General features: G+C 42.1%; 1 protein-coding gene across 3 annotated transcripts in view; it reads left to right on the top strand.

Annotated features, from left to right (window-relative positions):
* The first annotated feature begins 9,897 nt into the window (after nt 1-9,897).
* The window catches only part of HTR1F (5-hydroxytryptamine receptor 1F), a 103,394-nt gene continuing 89,016 nt past the window's right edge, over nt 9,898-24,275 (top strand). For 2 of the 3 annotated variants that reach the window (XM_077174545.1, XM_077174544.1), the window contains exon 1: nt 9,898-10,258. The gene's annotated coding sequence lies outside the window, so the exon portion shown is untranslated. The remainder of the gene's footprint in view (nt 10,259-24,275) is intronic. The other variant, XM_077174543.1, reaches the window with a different exon arrangement.

Genomic DNA, 24,275 nt, shown 5'->3' on the forward strand with positions numbered 1-24,275 from the left:
ATACACTAGGAGTTAAAATAGGAATATTTCTTTTCAGAGCATTAAAGCATTTGACTGCCTCAATTCCAAATGTTTATCTCGAGGTTAATGGCAAAATATAACTTTATTTTTTCAAAAGAATGGTCAGCTAAAGCTTAAGAATAATAGGACTGCTCACCCCTCAGTTATTGGCACAAACATTTCCATTCAAGGCCACAGAACCCACCAACAGCAAGGTCTTCCAAACCAGATACTTCCTCCCCTTCAAATACAAGGGTCACAACATGCATCAAAGATTTGCTTCTCAAAACAATCTCAAAAGTCAGGCAACAGTGACATGGAAATGAGCAGTAAAGAAAAGACTGCTCACCCAAGAGGCCCCTGGGGCAGCACACGGTGAAGCTGGGGCCCACCCCTGCAGGTGATGCCCTCCAGATATGGGAGCCAGGTGCTATCTGCACTTAACCTGAGCAAAATGGAAATGTATCAGCCATAAACCTCCTTACCTGGGCTTCACTGAGATCCATTAGAGACACTCTGTGGAGTCAGCAGCACTCACCGCTCCCCGGCATCCACCAGGTCTCATCCTTTGTCCGCAGCCTGAACGCTGCCACTTCAGGTGCCAGCTCCAAACTCCCATCTTCTTCTCTTCCAATAACTAAACTGTCTGTTGCAGAGCACCAAAACAAGCTGACAGCTTACCCAGAGGAACTAGAGTTGCCATTAAGGTGTATATATTTTTTTTTTTTTTCAGGATACCTTCTACTGCTGAAGCAGAGAGCCCACCCAGCCCAGGCTGAAAGCAGTTCAGACCCCCCCAACACCTCCTCCAAACAAGCAAACCCAGCTCCTCCTTTCTGTTGCTTTATAGAAATCACCTGTTTCCCACCTGGATCTGATAACAAAGTCAGCCAATGGCAAACAAACTCAGCTGGATCCCATCTCAAGGTCCACCTAGCCTGCAAAGCAGATCAACAGTTACATTTGTGAACTCAAAGTAATGTGTTTATAGTTTTAAATATGTTTTATTATTAACTTCAAGTGTTTTCCCTCATAATCACCTTCCAAAAGACTGGTGAATGATGTCCCCATGTTCATTATATACATACACACACACACACATATATATATACACACACACACATATGTGTGTGTGTGAGTGTGCATAAAAGTTCAGGAAAAAAATACATAGTAATAATCTCAGTTTTCATGTTAGACTTCTTTTTTCCTTGCAAAGGCAGCTTCATAAAAGTAATGCAAACAAGAAGGATTAAAGTTCAAGGAAAGCAGTAGCTGAGCTCCCCACAGATGATGTCAGGAGCAAACTAATGAGACACTGGTCACTCCTATATCAAATAAATCTCAAGATTATGGATGTGACAGATGTCTTAATGATATTTTACTATTTCTCGTCAAGATTCTAGGCTATTCTAAAACAAAACAGGAGTAAGAAGCAAGACCTACCCTAAGGGTATGAAAACAATTTTGAAAGGTTGTCCCTACTAAATGTTAAGACCAAAGGTTTTGTTAGAGGTGGAGGATCAGATTAAAGACTGAAAAAGCAAAAAGCATGCACAACACAGGAATCAGAGGAAAGAACATGCTCAGAAAGCATCTTTCTCGGTGAGGAACCAGATGAAGGTCTAATAGCTTTGGAAGCATGCAAGCATTTGCAAGGTAGAAGAGACAGAGAAATACAAATGGAAGGATAGAAAACATATGTAGAAAGTGGATTCTCCCAGGAAATGTATGAAAGAAAAATGTTCAAAGCTCCATGGTGACAGAGAGAGCCCAGCATCTCAGAAAAAAAAAAAAAGAAGGGAGGCACAGGGATGAGTAATGCCAGGCAGAAAAGTTAACAGAGGTGGTTTTCTATGGGGAAACAATGGGACATTTAGCTGAGGTTTTTCATGGCAAAAGCACAACTGCCAGAAACTTCCTCAATCTTCTTGTGTTTGGTGAAAGGCAACTATCCCTAGAAGTTTTCCCTCCATTTTAAATAACTGGAATGCTGGATGTAGGGAATGACCATGAACTTTACCGCCTCAGATCTTGGGGTGGTCTCATCCAACATGCAGCCAATCAATATAAAGAAACTCATCTGAATTTCAAAATAATATGTTTTTCAGAGATGGAGGACAACATATAGATAGATGAATGGAGGAGGGTCCTAGAGTATGATTTACATTTTTACAAGTCAAGAAACTGAGGGGAAAAAACCCTGATCTTACAGATTTCAAGAGGTGTAGCTTGGTGGCAAAGCTGCTTTTTAGAAAACAGAGACTTTTAAAATCTCAAACACATTCATTCAATAGTCTTCACTCAAAGCAAATGCACCAAGCTTTTGCACAAAAGAAGATGAACAATCAGCCAGCTATACACTATTCACTAATGATGCAAGAAGCTATTTCAGAGAGTGAATCTTTAAAAGCAAACACTGTCATGGAAAGATGCATTTATTTAGAAGTCATTAGAATATTTGTCTCATCAATTCTTCCATTTTCTCACCTGAGCTCAGTCTGTTCAAGAGCAACACAGTCAAGCTGTTTAATAATGGAAAATTCAAAACCTTTGCAATAAATATGTCCCTAGGCTATTTATTTTTCAATGCAATTTTCAAAATATTAATCAAAGCAGCAGAAAACAAAAAAGACTCAGAGATACCTGAGCAAATCTAATAATTTTAACTTATATTAAATGTTTTCTCTCTGAGTGAGCTATTTATTTTTAGTCAATCAGAACCAACCATACACAAGGATGGTGCCCCCATGTTCAGTATATACATATAAATACACACACACACACACACTTATATATATTATATATATATATATATATCCTCTTTAAGAGAAGAAGTAGAAGCTATTTAATGCCAAACTGGGTTGGAAATTTTTTAATATCTTTCTAGGTGTGGTGGGGTGACACCAGGTCCCATGGAAGCTGGTCTATCATTCCTTTCTCAGCTGGAAAACAGAGAGAGGTCAATATAAGAAAAGGGAGAGATCACTCACCAGCAAAACTGATTTGACTTGGGGAAATGGCTTTATTACCCACCAAAGTCTTTTTTCTCAGGCTCAACTTCACTCACAATTTTCTCTCCCTCCTCCCCACCAGCAGCACAGGGGTAGAGGGAGAGGTGGCTGTGCTCAGTTCCCCACAGTCTTATCTCAGGCATCCACTAACAAAGTCACATTTAAATATCAGGCTCCACTGTGGGATCCTCCATGGGCTGCAGGGGAACCTCAGGGGCCCTTGTTTTCCACTGACCTGGGTGTCTGCAGGACTGTTTCTTCCCTTCTCACCTCTCTCTCCAGCCACAGGTTGTTGTGCAGGTTTTCCTCCTCCTCCTCAAATCCCAGAGGCTGTTCCACCATCCCTGAAGGGCTTGGCCTTGGCCAGCAGTGAGTCTGTCTTGGAGCCACCTGGCATGAGATCTGCTGGACACAGAGGCAGCTTCACACAGATGCCACCCCTGCAGACCCCCACCAGAAAAACCTGGTCATGCAAATGCAATATACTGAATCAAGAAAGGGAAGAGAAGGGGAGAAAAATTTTTTAAAATAAGAAGTCCTGAAGTCTTTGTGGCAGTCAGCACTTGGTTGAAGCAAACAGTGGCAAATACTGATCTAGCTGTGCAAAAAGTCATGTTGGTGTCATTCGGTTAAAATCATGACAAATGTCCATGAAAAGTGTAAAAAAAAAGGTTAGAGCAAGAGATGCTAGATTTGAAAGCACAGAAATAAATGCATGCACACCATTTAGCCATTAACCTTGGAAGGCTTGCTTTATTACTCCTCTGCTGTTTGGCTGTCTTTTTCTGAATCTTCTCCAGCATAGATCCGAAGTTCATTTTGAATAAGGTTATGTAGAAACCTCCTTTGTCATTCCTGATGACTGATATGGATGACTTTTTCTTTACTGAAAAAAACAGATCTAAGTACTCTTAACATTTGCATTGTTAGACCTGCTTTTTTTTACATCAGGTGGAGGCAGGTATTCCCTTCAGCAAGTTTTTATTAGTTTTAAAACTGTCTTGAATATGACAAAGATTCTCATTCTCAGTGAAAGTGACTGAGCCCCACAGACTTCAGTAAATCTTCAACAAATCTGAATCAGAACAAAATCAGCCCAGTAACTGGTCAGCACCCTGGGGCAGAGACCAGAGTGCTTCTTATCAAAATGATTCTGGTAACTCATTGGAGGGAATGAAGTTTGGGTTTTCTACACAGGAGTCTGAACAAAATGCTTCTAAACTATCCAAAGGGAAGGCGTGGAGTAACATCAGAATGTGTTAGGGGTTTTTTTACCTCTTCATCAAATCATAGAATTTTAATGGGCCTAATGATGTGCTGTAAGGGCACTATTACTGTAGCTGTCAGGATATTGTACACCGTTTTTCTCCGTAATTAGCAATTTTCCCTGTTGCTGGTCAAACTCCTCCTTTTCCAGTGGGATGTTGCCATGATACCAGGCTCTGTGTGTTTGTGTGTGTGTGTGTGTGTGTGTGTGCATGTGTGCAAACATGATCACAGCAGCTGACAGAACAGCAGTACCCAGCCAAGTGGAAAATACAATTTTCAGGAGACAAAAAACATGCATTCCCAGAGACAGCAATCTGTCTAAATAAGTCATCTGTTAAATATAGTTAGCCAGTAATGGAGCAGTGAAAATGATCAAGGTTTCTACTGGCTCCCATCTAAAGTTCTTCTATGTTCTTTGTTATAATTAAAAATAGATTTCATAAAATTATAGAATCATTAAGGATAGAAAAGACCTCTAAGGTCATTGAGTCCAACCTTGGACCAAACACCACCATGTCAACTCAGAGCTGTCATATCCACCTACCTCTTAAGCAGTTATCACTTTGGATATAAATTGTTTTTCATAGAATCTGAACTTTAGAAATATATGAAATATGGACAACATCCTCACTTTTGAAAGACTGAGGAAAGTACAGGGATTTTGGCAGCTTCTGTAGTTCTGTACATGAATATACACTCTGGTATATGCTGGCATGAAGAAAGCCACTGAAATCCCAGTGGAGAACTGGAATGGAAGATACTAAATCTAAGAAAGAGGTAATAAACTCCTTGCTGACATAATAAATTAGGATATAAGCATTCTTGTCCTCCCTCTCAGCTGAGTGTCAAATCCAGTTTCCACATTCTGAAAACTCAAATGAATTTTTCTGGTGACAGTAAGACCCATGCTTTTGTTCTGAGTGATTTCTCACTGCATTCTGCTTTTCCTGCCCATTGTGAGGCAACATTCATGCTTTTTAAAATTCCAGTCTTTTTCTTCAGTCTCCAGGTGCTGGGCATCTCCTTTCCCACCATCTGACATAATAGGTGTGGCATTTCCTTTTTTTTATTCCAAGAGGCAGCCTAAGCTTCTCCAGTTTTCTTCAAGAGTAACACACCATGCCTTGCCCCATAGCCCCTGCTAAATGTTCTGGAGGGCTCCCTTGAGCTTAATGCCTTGGCCCCTGTGATGAGAGCAGGTTTGAATACATGGAGTGTAAATGTTATTTACAGGGAACAAACATCTTCACGTTTTTCCCTCCTTAGGTGGATAGCAATGAGACACACACACACACACATTTCATTAAGCAGAAATGATCATCTGTTTTCCTAAGCAGCAATCTTCATTCTCGCTTCATAATCGGCCTTTAAGTGAACTAAGAGTGTTTTAATTAAAGGATGCAAACAAATGGTCTGACTTTGAGAGATGCTGAGCACCTGGTATTGCAAACTGCAGATGGTTTGTCCCTGCTCCCCTGACCTGCTCCTCTGACCCTCGTTATGGGCACACCACAGCACATGATGGCTGTGCAGAGTCAACTCTCACCTCTCTAGACATCATACTGTAAATAACAACATCATAACCCCTGTCATCTAACTGAAGCTAACCTGGCATCTGCATGGCACAGTTTATCCCAAATGTGTAGGTATTTATGGTAAAGTAGAAAAGGCAAAACTGTGAGGGATCAAGCTCTAGGTCATCCTGGGACTCGGCAACAGCTACAAAAGATGGCTCTGATGCAAAACTGTTCAGGCAGCTCCTTTTCATCTATCCTGTCCATGAAGCCATTGAGACCCCTCACACTGCTCTGAGGGGGGTTTGTCCTAGGGCTGAGGCTGCCCCAAATCTCTGTGTCACACTGATTTGGCCTCCCTTCACCCCAACATGAGCTACTCAGGATATGCACAACAGACAGATATGCTCTGAAAGGAAAGCAAAAGTGTAGAGGGATTTAAAAGCAGGGGGAAATGGTCAGCTAGATGTCTTCTAAGAGCACAGCAGTAAAAATCAAAAAAGGATGTGCATCCCCTGCAGTGCTGAGTTATTGCCCTAATAAATGCCGCTGCCAAGGAGGAGCTTCTTGCACAAGACAGTGTGGCCCCAGAGACTAAACAGCCACTTTTATACTTGCCTTTCATAAACCCAGTGGGAGGAAATTTTTCTGACAGCAGTATCTGCCACATTAATTTCTTTCATCAGTTCAAGCTGTTTTATCTTCTGTTTGGTGTCTTTGGTTGTATCCACACAAATGTGTTCAGGGCCTCTTCTCCACTCCCCAGAAAGCAAAAGCAACCAGGGGGCATCTGATGGTGTCACAACTGCAAAAACCTCACTAAAACTTTCCTTTGTCCCTCTGTCACAGCTGGTATTGGCAGAGGTAAGGAGGTAATATGAGAAGTAAAGAGGAAGAACAGGAGGGAAAAAACTCCAGCATCCCAATCAGATTAACCTCCAGAGCTGCAGTTACAACCCAAGAAGAGAGGAAAGGTGTCTGCAAGCAAACTTCAGCAACCTGATCCATGTCAGTGAATGGGAAAGGATGAAGAAGCAGAAGACAATCAAAGCTTCTTAACATTCCTGGAAAGAAACATCTCAGGAAGGAAAAGAGCCTGCAAAGGGATGCCATACAGGAAATACAAATTATCCACCTGATTTATTGCACAAAAGGAATTTAAATGTGATGGAAACCCCCAAAAGTTTCAGATGTATCAAGTCTACACTGTCAAGAAGGGAGGAGAGTTTACAAATGATGGTGCTTACAAAAAAGCTCTAGTCCTTCTTTTACTACATAACCATGTGAGGCAGGGTTTGAGAAAGAAGAAAGCAACCTGGGCTTTACAGCTGGATACTGGAATTTCAAACAAGGTGTTAAACTGAGGGTTTCCTGCCCTGCTCTTCTCCAATAGCAGCTTAGAGACCAACCACCATATAATTTTTAAATTTTATTTGTATTCATCATTCAAACAATCCACTATTACCATTTTAGTGTCATTGTGTCTTAGAGCCTGAGTCCAGGATCAAGACTTTAAGGCAGCAAAAAGGCAAAAAGGGCAAAAAACTGCCTCATAAAATAAAGGATGTGTGGACATTCTTATAAAACCTGAATGCAGCCGTTTTCAGTTCAATTACCCATTCTTTGTTTGGTTTTTGTTTTTTTTTTTCTTTTTAATTTCATGCAGGGGAGTAAATAACTTTATCTAAACTAACCCAAATATCACTTAAGCTAAGTAAAACTTTCCCACCACTTCTTGACTTTCAGTTTGACAAATTTTTTGAAAGAAGTTTAAAATAATCAAGTACTTTTCCCTAAGTCCCATGGCTATGTGTGCAGTAGAGTGCCTTGCTGGAGTGATGGAGTAGATACCAAAAGCAGAAATGTGCTCAAAAACCACCTGTAGACACTCTTTTAAAAGAGATCCCTCAAGGTGGTTAGATACAAAAGCATGGGAAGTATTTCAAACCTGCATTGCCTAAGTCTCAGCCAGATGAGAGGGTGTTCCAGGACAAGGATCTCCCTCTATTTGCCCAGGTCTTGTACTCTTTTCCTAAGTACCCACTGCCAGCCCTCCTCGGGGAGAAAACAACAGACTCAGAAAGAATTTCTGCCTGCCCCAGAATGACCATTCCTGTGTAAAAGACAATGACAAAAAAAAAAAGGCTCAGAAAAATAAGCTTTAAATTGCTACCTGATATGATCAGAACAGAAAAGCCCCTTGCTACCATCAAATCTGTTTCTGTGAGGCACAGCAGCTGAACAAGATGTCACCACATTGAGCAGGACTCAATCTGAGGATGAGCCACAGTTTGAAACCAAAACAACACACAAAATAACAATGAGCAAACTCTCAGCAAACGCCACAGGAAGCAAGATGTCCTAAGGAGATATTTGAAGGAGATGGAGAGACTACTTGCTCTCACTGTGAAGTCCAATGCCCTTGCATACTGTTTTGGGAATTACTAGAGAGTTTCTGCCACCATCAATGTCATTCAGGAAGTTTTCCCTAGGAGAAATGTATTTTAAAGGTTTACAGACACAGCAAAAAAAAATATATAATACACTAAATTGTCAGTTCCAGAGAGGCACTTTCACATTCCTGCTGGACTGAGTGTAATGGCATCAGTCTAACAGCAGATGCAGACTACAGTGCAGAGATTAATCATAAACGGTTGACTCTTACTGGTCAGCACCAATAGACAGAGCAGAAATGTTTTGCTATTATTTCTGCCATTTCTAAGGTCACTTGTGGTATAATACATTAATTCAAACAGTAGCCAGTGATGCATGCAGCTGAGAGAGGAGATTGTAGTCGCTATTGCCAAAACTTGCAAAAGGAAAAACAGTGTTCAGCTCATACAAAACTGGAACTTTAATAGTCTGCAGAAGACAGGTCCTAAGCAGCAAGTTCAGCACCTGGCAGGCACCAAATGATCCAGGGAAACTGCATCTAATTAGACTGATGAAGTTACAACGTGGCTGTGTGATGCAGGTAGTTTATAGATCTTCTGTCTTTAAAGGCTTTGCTTTTCTTAGTAAACAACATTAGAAATTACCCTCTAGTACTTAAAAATCTTTTAAGCTTTTGTGGAATAAATATTTGCAATGGGATGTAGGGGTTGGTTTCACTGAAACACATTTTGGGTTTGCTTCAGAAACAAAACCTCCTATAAATAGAGGTCCAAGCAAACAATAAACATCCTGAGCTAAAGGAAAGGGCACTGAATAGCACTCTGGATTACTTGGCACCAGGGTAAAACGTGCACTATGGAACGCAACTGCGAACCGCATGCAAAGGGGAGCTCAAAGCACTGCCTGCCAACAGGTTGTGTGTGTGGCACTAAGCCCTCGCCGACGTAGGGCTGGAAACAGCCACTGAGAGGTGCTGAGCGCCGAGCAGAGGGGGACAGAAGGCACCGAGTGGGTGTGCGAGCGCTGGTGGGTGCTGAAGGGCTGGGGCTCAGGTCACAACTCCCAGGCGTGTCTGAGCTCCTCGGCAAGCTATCGCCCACTCCAGGTCCTGCTGGTCCAAGTACACAACTCTGACAGCTGCGCTGTTTCTCTGCAGAAGAGCTGAGCACACGCTCGTCCACCTCTGCACCACTTCACACTCACCCTGGCACCCCTTCCTCACAGCCCGGCCGTAACATCTCGGAGCGGATGAACAGCCTCACCCACGAACCCGCACTTGCGAAGACCCCAAATCCTAAACAAGCCGGGTGCTTGAAACAGACCTCCCCTACATCCCCGCTCCAGGCAGCACCCTTTCCACCCAATTTAGGCTACACCACGGCCCCCCCACTCGGGAGGACTCGTGTGGCCCCTCCCAGCCCTGGAGCCGCGGAGGCGGCACAAGCGCGGGGTGCGCGGTCAGCATCGCACCGGGGATGCAGGTGGGCGCATCCCGGGAGCCGCGGGCGGAGCACGCCGGGCATCATCCCGCGGGGCATCATCCCGCCGGGCATCATCCCGCCGGGCATCATCCCGCCCGGCATCAATCCCGCCCGGCATCATCCCGCCGGGCATCATCCCGCCGGGCATCAATCCCGCCCGGCATCATCCCGCCCGGGCATCATCCCGCCGGGCATCAATCCCGCCCGGCATCATCCCGCCGGGCATCATCCCGCCGGGCATCATCCCGCCGGTTCAGCCCCGGCACCGCCCGCCCCCCGGCTCCCGCAAGTTGCGAGCAGCGCGGAGCCGCCGCGGCCGCAGCGCCGGGCAGGGAGCGCTCGGGGCGGCGCCGGAGCTTTTCCTGCCGGCCGCCGCTTCCCCGCCCCTCCCCGCCTTCTCTCGTTTCATTTTTGGCGGGGGCAGCGCCGGCTGCGGAGGGAAAGGATTCGCTCTCCGCGCTCCGGGACCGGCGCCTGCCGCGGTGCGGATGCGTATGGAGGAATCCTCGTGAAAACAGCGCCCGACGTTTCCCTCCCCCCCAAAAAAAACCCAAACCCAAACAAACCACCCACTTGGATAATTAAAACGGTAAATCTAGCTAACTTTTCATTATCTTGCTTGCTGTGTGCTTATATATGTAGATATTTGTTATTTATCTGGCTTCATTTCGTCATCCTTTGGTTTTTGTTAATTATCTGATCTTGTGCTGCTGGAGAACTTGAAATATTGGGGTTCAGAACAGAGGAGGACTCTGTTTCTGCTTTTTCCTAAAGTTGTACTGAGGAATGAAAACGTTCCTAGTTCATACTAGCCTTGTGAGTATGTTTACTTGCTTTACCAGCCTGAACATAGATGAGATTTCCTGTGGCAGCATCCTCTTGAGTTTGCTTTTCCTTTAATTTTTGCCAATAATACAGCAAAGATGTGTGTATGTTGCACACATGCAGTCCTGTAGGCTGATAGATTTTGTATGCTGGCATTCACAGCTGAGATTCCAGCTAGGCTTTGAATGTCTTTAGTTTATGATGTTAACAAGTGAACTGTCTTCTGTTTTCATCCTAATTCAACTTGTGGATTCTGCCAAGAGATCATTTGAACTGAATCAAGTCGTGTTTCTTAGCCTTTTAATTATTTAGTTGCCTTTTCAGAGATAGAAGCATGCTCTCGTTTGTACAGGTCACACAATTTGTACAGCTTCATAATCCACAGGGCTTTTGTTTGAGAGGATATTCATTTTATACAGTCCCTGTGTTGGTTGGATGCTTTATGAGACTGGGCAACCCCAGGCTTTCTGCACATTATGAAAACCAACTTTAGGAAATTAAATATCTTTGTTAGATATTATAATTCCATAGATGCTTATGCTTGCTACTATAAGCTATTCTTCTTTTTGGACTATTAATCCAGCAGATATTTACCTGAGGAAAATTAAAATTGAGAGGTTAGTTTAAAAAAAAAATCAATGTATACATGGAGAAAAGACTGTCTTACTCTAATCAAACATGAGAAAATGAGAGCATCAGTTGCATAGTTGATGAAAATTACTGACCTGAACTTTGCTGTAAAATTTGGGCTAAACTTCTAAGTCTGACTTGGGAAAAACTTAGCTCAGGGTAGACTCTGTTGCTCTTTATTGATTTTGTTTCTTTCCTTTCTGAGAAGTCAATCACATATTAATCTGCCTACCCATACATGCATGAGCATATTCACCTGCACAGGCAAACACCTGATACTGTCCAAGTGCAGGACTTGAGAGTTGAGGGTTTGAGCCACAGAAGACTACAAACAATGCAGGGGAAAGGAAAAAGGAAGGAGGGATTCACAATATTTGCTGTTGGGCACATATTTTAGGGACCTTGCCTTGGAAATGAGTCTCAGTAGTCAAAGAAGAGAGGCAGGACCTCACATGGACTTGGCACAGATTCTGCTCTGAACTGCTGCCTGCTGTGATTACATCTGTATTTAAATTAATCTTCTAAAAACTTGTGTTCATCCATCATTTATCTTGTTAGAGTTAAAAATGGGATAAAACATGCATTTGCTGTTAATTTGGTCTGCTAAATTCTAAGATCTGTTGACCCAAGAGACAAGTACTTTGCTTAGGGGTTGAAAAAATTATTTTTGTTTATGATCATACAACTTGCTGCGTGCTGATGCTGCATGCTCACTTCTTGCAGTGTTGCATGAAACAGGAATATGGAATTAGGAGTCATTTTTTTCTCAGATATAGGACTTCAAGGGGTTAAGTGATTGGTCAGAAGCAGTGCTCAGAGCATTAGGAACTCCAAGGATTATTACTTTCTGAACACTTGGAAAGGTACAGGTTGCTTTAAGGTACAGTAAGTAAACTGCTCTTGGTACCTCAGCCTCCTCACAGTTACCATTCACACCTTCTCTCTTTGGTGGAATTTCTGCAAAGTTCAGATTTCCACCAATCCTCTCATATATAGCCGTGAGTTTCTTCTTTTTGATTGTGGAGACTGAAGCACCTGAAATGTTAAAGGAGAGAAAAAGGTAATCAGCTCCAAGTTATTGTGAAAAGTTAATACAATATCTAAAACAGGATTTCTGACTTAGCTAAAAGTCTTCTTTTTTAAGAGGAGATTAATCAAGCCTTTGTTTTGGAGTATTATTATTATTATTATTATTATTATTATTATTATTATTATTATTATTGTTATTGTTATTGTTATTCCCAGAAGTTTTGGACTCTACAGCTGTCACAGTCCTCAGTGACCTCAGTGAAACCTGCAAATAAGCAAGTTTCCTTGTATACTTCCTCCTCCTTCCTTCCCTGAGAGCTCCAAATTGCCTGTTTTTTCATCCAGGCAGCAAATGAAAGAGCTGACAGAATTCAGTCAGGCAGGAGGCACCCACTGCATGCAGAATCTGACTCCTCAGTACTGAGATTCCTCTTGAGCTGGGGGTACAGGACAGCTCTCATGTCATTTTGTACTAATTCCACATTTGAGAGTGACAAACCACTATTCTAGTGTTTGAGAGAGCATAAGTGATTAAAATTCAGATATTTTTAATGACTTACTGATGCACAGCTGTTAAAAGCAACAAATGAATTTACTTGATCTGAGAGAATAACACCTTTTTGCCCCAGTTTTCTCTAAGGTATTTGCTGGGGAAAAGCCTTATATGCTGCCAGTTTCAGTGTTTGGCCCTGCTATTAACCCCTCTCCCAGAAACGGGGTAAAAAAGGCACAGCTTCAAAATGCATGAAAAACTCACTTTAAGACAGCTTTAGCAGTTGAAATCAGTTTTTATACCTTTGTCTTTTAAATGACTAATCTCTATCTGTGGGTGTCCATTTAACCTGTGATACAACTTTAGAAACTGCTGGAGGCAATTTGTACTATAGGATCTGAAGTGATTAACATTGGGTACACATATACATAAAGCATTTCAGTATTTGATGGGTTGCATCTCTTGGCTTTGGATGCCTTTCTCTTTTTTTTTTTTTTTGATGTCACATTCTCATCTACAGGGTAATTTATAAGCACAAGCAAAGGTTACAGACTCCCTAATTCAAGCTTCAACTGTTATGGCATTTTTATACAAATGCTCATTTTCTTTGTCATACCATTTAGTAAAAAGGATCAGTGTGCTCCATTATCCTGCAACTATTGCGTGAAAAAAAAAGTGGTTCTATCAAAATTGTGTCCCCTGGTTGTATTTTTTTTTTGTAAACTAATTATATATTTCAGACATAATGTTGCCCTCTGCTATTACATTCTGTTTCCAAATGTAATAAAGTTGGAGAAGTTTCAATGCATGAAAAAAACAAATATTTTTTCCATAGGCATTTGATGTCCATGGCTGGAGATCTGCTCCTGGCAGAGGAACAAGTCCTTCTGCCTGTACAATTCATATTTTAATTAAAACCAGTGCACATTTTAGAAAATATTGGGAATGTATATTATATATATTGAATTTAAAGTGTTATTTTCTTGATGATTCATGTTATAAATTAATGCTGGAGTAAGAGAATGGAATTGGAGGTCATTTCCTCCACATTCTCTTTAGGACCTCGGTTCTGCACTTACCAGAGAAAGAAAAGCACATGGGAGTACAGTGAAATATGCAGACCTAGACGTCCTAAGAATTGACTAAACACTTTTGAGTTTGCCTTGCCTGCAGTAGGAGTGTGTCACATGGTAATTTGGGAAGCTTGCTTGGAAATGGAAGAGTTATGAAACTGGGTTTGCCTCCTACAGGTGCACATCCCCGTGTGTGCATTTGCCACAGGGGAGAGGGCAAAAGCCCAAAATTAAAAGCAGGATGGCTAATTTTAAACTGCCTTGCTCTGCCATGAAGCATCAGCTGCTCAGCACTACAAAAAGTCCAACCTAAGGACTCCCACATCACTGGCTCCTCTGCAAAATGGGAGGATTGGAAAAGCTCTATCAGTATATGAGAAAAGTAGCCTTGTTGACTATGCTTAAGTATTGTTTCTTCGTGCCAAAATGCAAGATGAGCTTTGAGGTGCAAAGAGGAGCCAAGGTGATTTAGCTGCCTACTTGCATAAATAATTAGGTGTCTGTGCTTACATATGTACACAAACACACAGAACAGTTCCATGGATGCCAATACAAAACCCATGTAAATGAACAAAAGGTTGTGGTGAAATGTGAAGCAATATTGGGACGTTGACCTGCTGGAGCAATGGGAAAGGAAAGCAGAAATGAAAACTAGGAATCACAAGAAATATCTGATCCACTACATAGATTTTAGACATGGGTGAGAAGGCTTGGAACTGGCTAGCTCACCCAGAAATGTTTATGCAGTAATGAGAGGAGATTATAATTTGATGGAATTCTGCCAAAGGGTACTTTGTACCTATTGAAGTGTGGTTTCATTTGGCAGCTTCTCCTGACTTGGGGAGAACTTCCAAACTCTGCTGCTGTAAGTCACAGTCAAAAATATGACGATGTTAGAACACTTTGACCTTCAAAATAGAATTTGAGAGTATTCAATTACTGTACCTGTAACTTAGTCGTGTCTGCAATAACAATTACAGGCAAAACGACAAGAGTCAGCATCCCCTTCCCCCTTCTTCACAGTAGTGGAAATAAAAGTTCATTTTAGTCAAGTTATATTCCTTTTCCGTTCTTCCTAGAACTGTCTGTAGTTGGTTCCTACAGCAGCTCTGAGTGATCAGAGCAGGACAGTTGGCTTGGGTCTTCTCATGGACTGGAATGCCAAATGTTCCTGCTTATTGTTCCCTCCCTCTGACAGGGGACACGCTGTTCAGTGAATCACTCTTATGGCCAGCAGCAGAACATGACTTCAGCATCACCTTGCATCTTCTGTCCTCCCATTCCTGCTGTTTTGCTTGCCTCACAGCAATTAGGTGTCAGGCAGCCCATCCATCCTCATCCTCCACTGTTGAGTTTCCTGGGTTTTAACTTGCTGGAGTGCTGCTGATTGCACTCACGTGGAAGCACTGCCCTGCCTGGAAAACTTCTGTGTGGGCAGCAATAACTCTTTGGGTTGTTGTTTTTGCCTGAATCCAGACCCTGCTGTGCATGACACTTACTGGAGGGTGGCTGTAATACATCAAAACAAGCATTTTCCAGTTTTAAGTGCAGATGATTTATTTGTAATATAACCACATTAGCGAGTCTCTAGATGGCCATAATTTGGGCCATAATTGGATCTTTCACTGTATAAGAGTGATCCTTCCTCTAGGAGGAAAGAAACACATGAAACTCATTCTTTTTTTTTTTTTTTTTACCTAGCACTGTTGATTTGATAGCATTAAATCCATCCAGTTTATTTGTATTAAGCCTAAGATTACCTCTAAATTTAATAGGGAGGGTGGGGTGAAGTCGCTATCAATACTCATTTTCCTGTCCTTAGCTTTGTGCTAGATTATAAAAGATCAGCCTGGCTTGGAGAAACCACTGCAGTAGGCAGTGGTGGAGCCCACGGAGTACAAGTTTGTCACCTCACTGCGATGACTGTGGCTCACTGAGTCACTGATGAGAAGGGGGTGCTCTGAAACCAGCAGAGACAACTGAAACAGGGAGGTCTGTCATCAAAATATCATCCTTGAGAGAGATTTTAGGCCATGGTTTATTGGTAACTCGACCACTAAAGGATGTAGGCTAACTTGGACCTCATCAGTATCACTTAGAGATGCAGCCCAGTCAGTTTTCAGAGTCTCTTCCTCTAATTTGTGTTATAATAAATCCTGGTAAATACAGCACAAGCTTTTAACAGTGCCGCAGACACAAAGCAATAAGTGTGTGTTGGGTGAAAATACTAGGAGTATGTACCATTGTCTGGAAAGCTTTAATCAAAAATAGCTCATTATAATAACTATTGTCAAGTTATAAACCTTACACCACTTGTGATTGTTCAGGAGACTCTCCTGGGTACCCTGAAGTGTGTTAATTAATAGTTTAATAAAAAATAGTGTTTAATTATTCATTAACAGTTGAGCTGAGGGAATAACCTCTAAGGCTGGTAAGCGTGCAGGTGATGAAAGGTTGGGGAGGAACGCAAATGGATGGAACAACTGAGTTAGAATTAAAGGCTGTCTTAAAAATGCAGCTGAATAGAACCAGTATCAGGGATGCTCTTGGGCAGGAACAATCAAGAGTGCAAATTTAACAGGGGAAATGACAGGCTGGGCAGAGCTGACACTCCTGCAATATCACAGAGCTGATTCATGTCCTGATGATGTCACTGGTGACTCCTTTTAGAAAAACTGCTACATGGCTATCCACATCCTGAACCTGGGCATTTGGAGAACAGGGAGAGCAGGGCTGCTCTGCAAGGGGGACATGGGCTGGGAGCTCAGGTGACCCCAGCACAGGCACTCCTCACTGAGGGGACACAGCCAAGCACAGGCAGGCAGAGCCAGGTGCCCATAATGGGGCCAGTGACAACCCCAGATCAGTGGGGGAATAAACCAGGGGAGCAGCCAGGAGCAAAAAATGACAGACATTATTTAGTGACACAGAAAAAAATTCAAATGTACCAGAGAAAACAAGCAAATAATAAAATTATCCTCTCAAGAGGAAAGTCAAACTTTAGAAGTCTAATAGCATTTTGGTCTCTGTAAAAGATGCATTTAAGGCTGTTGATTTCCTTCCTAGGGAAATGACTTCCATTCTGTCCTAACACTTGTATCTACATAAACAATCTTCTGTATTGGGCTTGCCCAACATAATGGCATCATTACCATCTCTTCCACACAAAGAATTTTTACATTAGGGTCATAAATCAAGCTGCTTCTCACTCTGCCTTTTACTGAAGGCTTTTAATTTTTTTCATCCACTCTAGTCTTACTCTTCTCAAAGACTGTACTGCAGGTCTCATTATGAAATTACCTGAAGACTGACAGTTGCCAGTGGCAAAAAGGGCCCCTGCTGTTTTGTAAAAGGCAAAATGTGTTTCTTTGCATCTAGACCAAAGCCTTGTGTGATTACGGGGTTTTGACTTTTTTGTTTAATTAATATTTTAGGATGTTTACATCTAGAATAAACAACCATTTACTATAAATAATAAGGATCTGTGTCTACACTGTCACTTCTCTGATTTGCTGTTAAGTCCCTATCTCCTGATCATCAAAGCTGTATCAGTTTGAGTTTGTTTGGACCCTGTTATGCAGAAAACCAATCAGTTCCTTTCAAGACAAAAGCCAGATGTGGATTTAGAGGTGATTTGTTGAGAAGACCATTTCAAATAAGCACAATAGCCAAGACCATAACCAGATTGGGATCTTTCTGTGCTGCACAGTGTTTTCCAGCACACTTCCAGCAGTTCTACTCTCAAGGGCTCACAAACCTTCATGCCATGTCCAAGGGTGTGCAATTTATTCCCCTTTTGATATTAGGCTATCAAACTACCAATCCACTGATTGAGCCCTCATGTCACTTTAGGTTTTTTGAACCATAAAATCTCTGAAAAACCGTAATGATGTCTTTCAGCCACATGGCCCTATGTTAGAGGCCACAGAGTGTGGGTACAGCTGTTTGCTCACACTGCTCTAGATGGAGTTAACAGGAATATTGTGGGCACCAGCCCCACTTCAGCTAGGGAGCAGGCAACTCTCAGCAAGAGAGTCATCTTTTTCTGTTCGTTTCAGAGATTCGTAATTCAGGATTAGGTTTTTTGTTTGCATTTCAGATTTTGTCAATGGCCTAGAGACACCCTAAGATTTCTCCTTGGGAAAAGCAGATCAGGCTCTCCTCAGCCCAGGGCAAGGCAGTTTCCACTGGACAGATGACAAAATGAAACAGCAAGATGAGGAGCCCAGGATGCATCCTGGGCTTTTGGCACAAAAGTCAGTGGTGCTTTGAACTCTCTGTAAAGACAAATCTGACCTAGAAAATACCTGTATTTGGATGCAGCTGCCAAAGAAAGACAGGTAAAGAGGGCATTAAGTGAGAAGCCTGCCTGTGACTGTCTGTAGTGGCAGCCAGCCCCTGTAAGTGTTGGACCCTCCAGATCTCCTTGTAACAGCAAAGAATAGGAGCCTAACAAATGCTATCACTTTTCCAGAACACAATTTGCTCTTTGGTGAGGCAGCTACACAGTCTCTCTTGAACAACAGCCTGGGCTGTGTGTGTACAAGGTATTGGGACACAATGTGCTGTTCACGCTGGAATTCCAAATGCCCTGTAGTCACCCAAAAGCCAGGAGTGTCATCTGCACTTAGATATGTGATCTTTAATCAGCAACAACAGCACTGAGTGTATATCTTGTTTTTAAGATGACCTATGAAGCTGTCAGCTGTAGCTGCTTGACCTATAACAGATAATGCCATCAGGAGGAACAAGCACTAAAATGAAAAATAGCTTTCCTTGCTTTGCCTGACATTCATCTGACACTCCTAAGGGCTGGAGCTGGGCAGCACAACTGCACACAGAGTGCAAGTTCACTCTGAAGGTGCACCTTAATCACCTCTTTCTAGTGGGCTTATGTTTCTTCTCTCAATTCTCAGGTAAGCAGTCAAGTCTGCTGCTCATTAGTCCTATCCTTGATCTTGTGCTGAAATTATTTATTGGCTCCCCTGGTAGTTTCTTAGACTAATGGCACTGATTTCTTGTTATATACAGCTACACGTAAGAAATCAGCAAACCACGTTTTGTCATTTCAATCTACAAAATCTCCCAAACAGAACAAAGAAAAGAGATGCCTAGATGCACTGAAACGTCATCTGGGTTTTAGTATTAACAAGCTAAATTCAAAAAAGGTACCAGAAAAGTGTGAAAAGTATTATTTAGGAAAACCAGGCATTAGATTTACAGTGAGATTCTTTGGGGTTTTTTAGATATTATCCTTCAGAAGCAGCTGCTGTCTCAATGGCACACATCACTGGTTACATGAAAGATTTCTGTTGAAAGCATGACATCTAATTTCAGAAAAGCAGTCATTAATTTCTAGCTTCAAAAGTCTGTGAAGTGTGTCAATCACTAATGACAATTAACAAAAAAGCTCAATGTAGCAATAACTTAATCTCTAAAAAAGAAGGGAGGATAAAACATGTCTTGGACATTTGCAGATTTACTTGGTTAAACTAGAGAGTTTTTGTCAACACATTTTGCCTTCAGCTTCAAAATGTTTCTTGTCTTGTGTTATGAAGAGCTAAAGAACCACTGTAACTGGTAGAGGAAATAAGAATTTTAGTGGACCATATATCCACCAAGATAATGCCATTTAAAGAAGTAAATTTTTTGTAGGTACACTCAATTTTTTTTTTTTTTTTGCCAGAACAAACCTTAACCAAACATTGTTGAGCACAGCTTTAGGGTTTTTTTAACAATCCTGATACCAGCAGCAAAGGAAGATAGTTGCAACAGGATGGCAGTATTTCTGTCTCCCTAATAGTTCAGTAATTGGAAAGCACAGTCCAGACATAACTTCTTGCTCTTTGGGGGTTTTTCATCTTGCAACCCTTTTAACCTCACCAAGGACCACTGTCACAGTCTCCTGCTCCTTGTGCTCATTACAGGCTGTTCTCAAACAGGCTTGGAGCCACAGAGCAGCAGCAAGAAGAGCTCTCTAACCAGCTTTTATGGCAGTCCTGGAGACACAGATGCTCTGGTTCAAAGCCCTTTTATCTCCATTTAAGAGGAGGGCCTGAAATGGGCTGAAGTTAGTGCTGTGAGGGGCAGTGGGAAGCAAGCAGAGCTTTGTGTTCCAAGGTGTGCAGGTGCCCACACTTTGAACTGCTTTGTCCATCCCCAGCACAGGCAGAGCTGACCTCTGCTGGAATCAAAGAGTATAGAAAGGAATTCAAGGATTTGATTTATATCCACATGAAGAGAGAAACACATTTTTGGCAAAATCTTCATTCCTTTTCAATATGCTTTTGCAGAAAATCCCATGAAATTCTTCCTTGTCAAGGGCTGTTTGTGAAGGCTGGTGGGTGCAGCTCATGATAAATGGGAAAACAGCACCCCAGAAGCACGGGGTCTGTGTTGCATCCACTTGCAAGAATGGGCTGGGTCTGCTTGATTTGGACATATCCTGAGGCAAGGATGGAGAAGGAGGAGGATGGTTCCTGATTCTCTTTGGAAAATGCTTTCCACTGCAGACCCTCAGAAATGCTTCTTTAAAGCATCATGTGGTCTGCACTACTGCAGTATCACCTGGGTTTTACTGAATGCCCATCCCACTGCACTCTGGGAGGTTGGAAATGTGACAGTTCCTTCCATTTCACTGATTCAGAAGGAGAGGCAGACCCCTGCCCAAGGATGATATAGGGGATCAGGGAGTTGGCCTCTCATCTCCCCAGATAACATAGCAGAGATGCTGCCTGACTTCTTGGGTGTGTGGTGAGGATAAACTGGTGACCCTCTGCAGTTACCAGGGCCATTGCAACACACCCAATCAGCTCAGAACAGTCAAAACCTTTTTTAGAAATTGCTCATCTCTGCTCCATCAGAAAAGTTACATGACAAAGCTCTGTATGAAATACTGGAAAGACAGATTTGGCCTGAATTTATCTGCAAAGATATAGAATTAAAATGGACTTAAATGCAGAAAGATGACAAAGCAACCATTTTTCTGACCTGAAGGCACCAGTCTGCTGAAATCTGACTTCCATATATCAAAGAAGTATGTAACCAAGAAAGAAGGGAACAGTACATGTATCTTCACTTCTCTCATAAATCTGGGAGGTACCTTGGTGGAAGTGGCACAGAAATCTGGATTGAAATTCAATGCAACAGCATAGAACCAAAGTTAAAGTCTCAGACAGAGAGATGTGCCGAAAATACATATGGGATGAAGCACCATTTACATAGGAAAGAGCACTGGAAACTGCAGGAGCTGCTTGAATTCATCAGAACTTACTTCACATAGAAGTATAATTCTGACTTTTTTTATTGCCAGTTCTTTTCATAAAAGCTGCACTTTCTTTAGTTGTGACCAACTAGTTTCTTCCCTTAACTGTTACTGAGGGAGCTACTTATGCAATGACATAATTTAGTGATGCCTTTTCTGCATCTTAATGTGTAGTACACCTGTGACTAAATGATTTTTACTTTCTCATTTTTTATTGAGACAATATTGTGCAGACTTCTTTGGCAGGAACCTGACATAAAGCTCTGTCTGTGCAGCCCAAACACATTTACTTTCTGGAAACTCATCCATTTAATCTAGAGAAGCATAGATCATTTGAAGAATGATAAAATTACATGGTCAGCCTGAAAATTAAGCCATTTATATGAAGAAGTTTGCTCTTATGCAGCTGTAGATATGAGTCACTGACCTAAAAAGCTAAGGCATTGCAGAGATATTAAGAAAATAAAAATAAAGAATTCAATAAGTTGGTGAAGTAATAAAAGAAGACAGGAAATAAAAGACTTGTTTGTTCCAACTGAAACAAAAATCTTCTTTTTGTGGTAATGAGAACAAATCATACCCCTCATGTTTCCTGTTACAAATCTTCTGGCCCAACACCTGTCAAAGGCAATTGCTGGATGTTCTACCCTTTAAAGAGCTGTAGCAATCAATGATCAAGGAGTATTGCTCTTGCTTTCAGTAAAGAAGACTTCGTCACTCCTTTCTTCAGACTCTTCCTGCCTGCAATTGCTGCCAGCTCAGAAAGAGCTGAATTGGAACAAGGAGATATCCAGGAGGGGTAGAAAGGTCCTTGTGGGCAGAATTGTTCTCCTTCTCAGACACAGCCACCTCCCAGCCAGGAAAGAGAAAGGAGTATTGGTTGAGAGTAGAGAAGGGAAAAGAAAGGGTAAACAATACCTTTCTTTCTTTGCATCCTCATCTACCTCTAAAACCTATCCCGAAAGTGAGAATCACCCTTTCTTCTGTCTCTGTGGCGGAGGGAACTACAGGAATCAGTTCTCACCTCTCATTTGGTGCCTTTGAGAAAGAACTGTGACACTCTGAGCTCTCAGGCAAGAGCCTCATCTCCAGCATCTCCAGGGGAGCAGCTCATACATTGCAATAAACTGGCTTGGAGTCAATTCAATTTAGATCAAAATGATGATAACGCCTTAAAGGAGCTAAAGAGGAGATTGGAAAGATGTTTCTGCTTTCTGGAAGTTTATCCAGCTAGCTACTCTTATCCCTTAGGTTTGTTTGCAAATTTAGGTTCCAAGTTACTTCTAAGTGCCCCTTGCTCAAGTCACAATGTTTTTTGTGTGTGTAAGTGCTTGTCTCTTTTTTTACCCCTTTTTAGCTGAGTGATTGCAGAGGCCAGTGGCAAGTAGAAGGGTCCCTATCAGAGCAAAGGTAACAACTTCACAAATAAATTGTGAAGATAGAAATATTCCTAGTGCAGTCTCTGCTTTTCAGATTTAGATTCTCTGTGTCAGGGAGGAGGCTGTACCACAGACCGTGCCATGGGGCTCTGTGTCTGATTACAGAAGTAAATCCTTATTTAAACAGGTTTTTCTGCTGTCAGCTTGCTGCCTCTCAGACACAGGTACATCACCACCATCCCTTTATGCTCTTTGTCATAAAGGGACTTATGAATGTGCTCCATGCCAGCATCTGCAAGTGGCTGCAGGGTTCATGTTCCTTAGCAAGAGGCGGGAGCTGTGCTGGACTCGGGGTCTGTTCCTGCTTGTGTGGAGTAGGGATACAGGAAAGTCATTTCTGAGGCAGAGGAATTATTCCTGGATTGCAAAAGTCCAGCAAGTCTGAGCCAGGAATTCCAGTACAAGATGTAATCTGATTGCAAATATACATATTAATATACATAACAAATATGATCCTAAAGAAGCTGCTAAATCAAAATGCAATAGGATAAACACAGATGATGAGAAAAAGATGGAATAATTATAAGTCAGAGACTGAAATTTAAGTTCTGCTATATCATCTACCTGTTTTTCCCTCATACCACCCCAGCATTCTTGCTAGACCTTTCTGAATCACACTTGTGATATATTGTCAGTTCAGCAGCAGCAGCAGAGCTGGGAATAAGGCACCATCATTAAATCCTCACAGAGACTGTAACTGAATAAATCAAATTATGTAAGTAGTTAATTTTCATAATTTGAAATTACTTGTCTTTTATGCAGTCAGAATCAATCTAGGCTATTAGCACCTACTTTGGAGTATTTTTGGACATAGTTTATGAATGCTCTAAGGGAAGGCAGCAAGCCATTTTTGTAAGCAGGTTTGTAAAACCAAGTCTTGCACTGGGTTATACTCAAAAGTCATTTCAAAAGTGATGGCATAATGGTCAGTTCTGGGAAGCCTGATAGGCCAAAGCACAGTCAGAAAAGTGCAAGCAAGAATCAGAGAGCTGGTTTGAGAAGGGAAGAAGGGCAGAGAGCACATGGAAGAGCTTTCCACCCTGCAGAGAGCCCGAGGCTGCCCCTTCCCACAGCTCTCAGAGTCACTTCCAGCCCACAGCTCAGAGGGTTTGGGTTTAACTTCATCCTCTGCCAAATTGCGTGACCTTGGTGTCACCATTTAGTCTCCCTGCATCTCACTGTCCTGATTCATAAAGCAAGGTGAGGAGCATTCCCCTGATTACCAAAGAACTGGGAATAAAGTCTACATTGAACAGTAAAAGGCGTTTGAGCTCTGTGAGGATGTGCCATTGCTTACACTGACAGATCCTCCTGTGAGGAGCTTCCCTGCAGCTTCCAGTCAGGCTTACTCAGTCTGTTCTCTTGGTATGGGAACAGGCAGAATAGCTGCAAATAAGTTTTAAGCAGGACATGCAGTTCTGGAGGCCTCCACATGAAAGACATGCCTCTGATTTTCTCTATAGCCAGCCCTAAGTTTAAAGGATGAGAATTTGCAAATGGTGGTTTGGTCTTACAGCTCTCCCCTCCCACCAAGCTGACAGAAGGCTTTCACAGCTGGTTCTGCAGACCTTCACAAGACCTTTCTGTCTTCTCTGCAAGCAGCAATGGCAACTGAGCATTGATTTTCAATGGGGCTTTTCATCACTGAAATGCTGACACTTTAATTATCAGGAGGCCCTGCACAGTTTGGAATTAGAAAACAATTACAAGTACTTATACATGGAGCTTAGTACAGCAACTCCCAAAAAGTTATCTGAGCAGTGACTCTTTTAAAGCTTGCTTGCCGTAGTTTTTGTTCTCACAAAAGTTTTCAGTCCTTCTGTTCCCTCACACAGACTCTCTAATGTCTAATA

This window comes from Agelaius phoeniceus, chromosome 2 (assembly GCF_051311805.1).
Source record: "Agelaius phoeniceus isolate bAgePho1 chromosome 2, bAgePho1.hap1, whole genome shotgun sequence".
In the NCBI taxonomy this organism is placed as follows: domain Eukaryota; kingdom Metazoa; phylum Chordata; class Aves; order Passeriformes; family Icteridae; genus Agelaius; species Agelaius phoeniceus.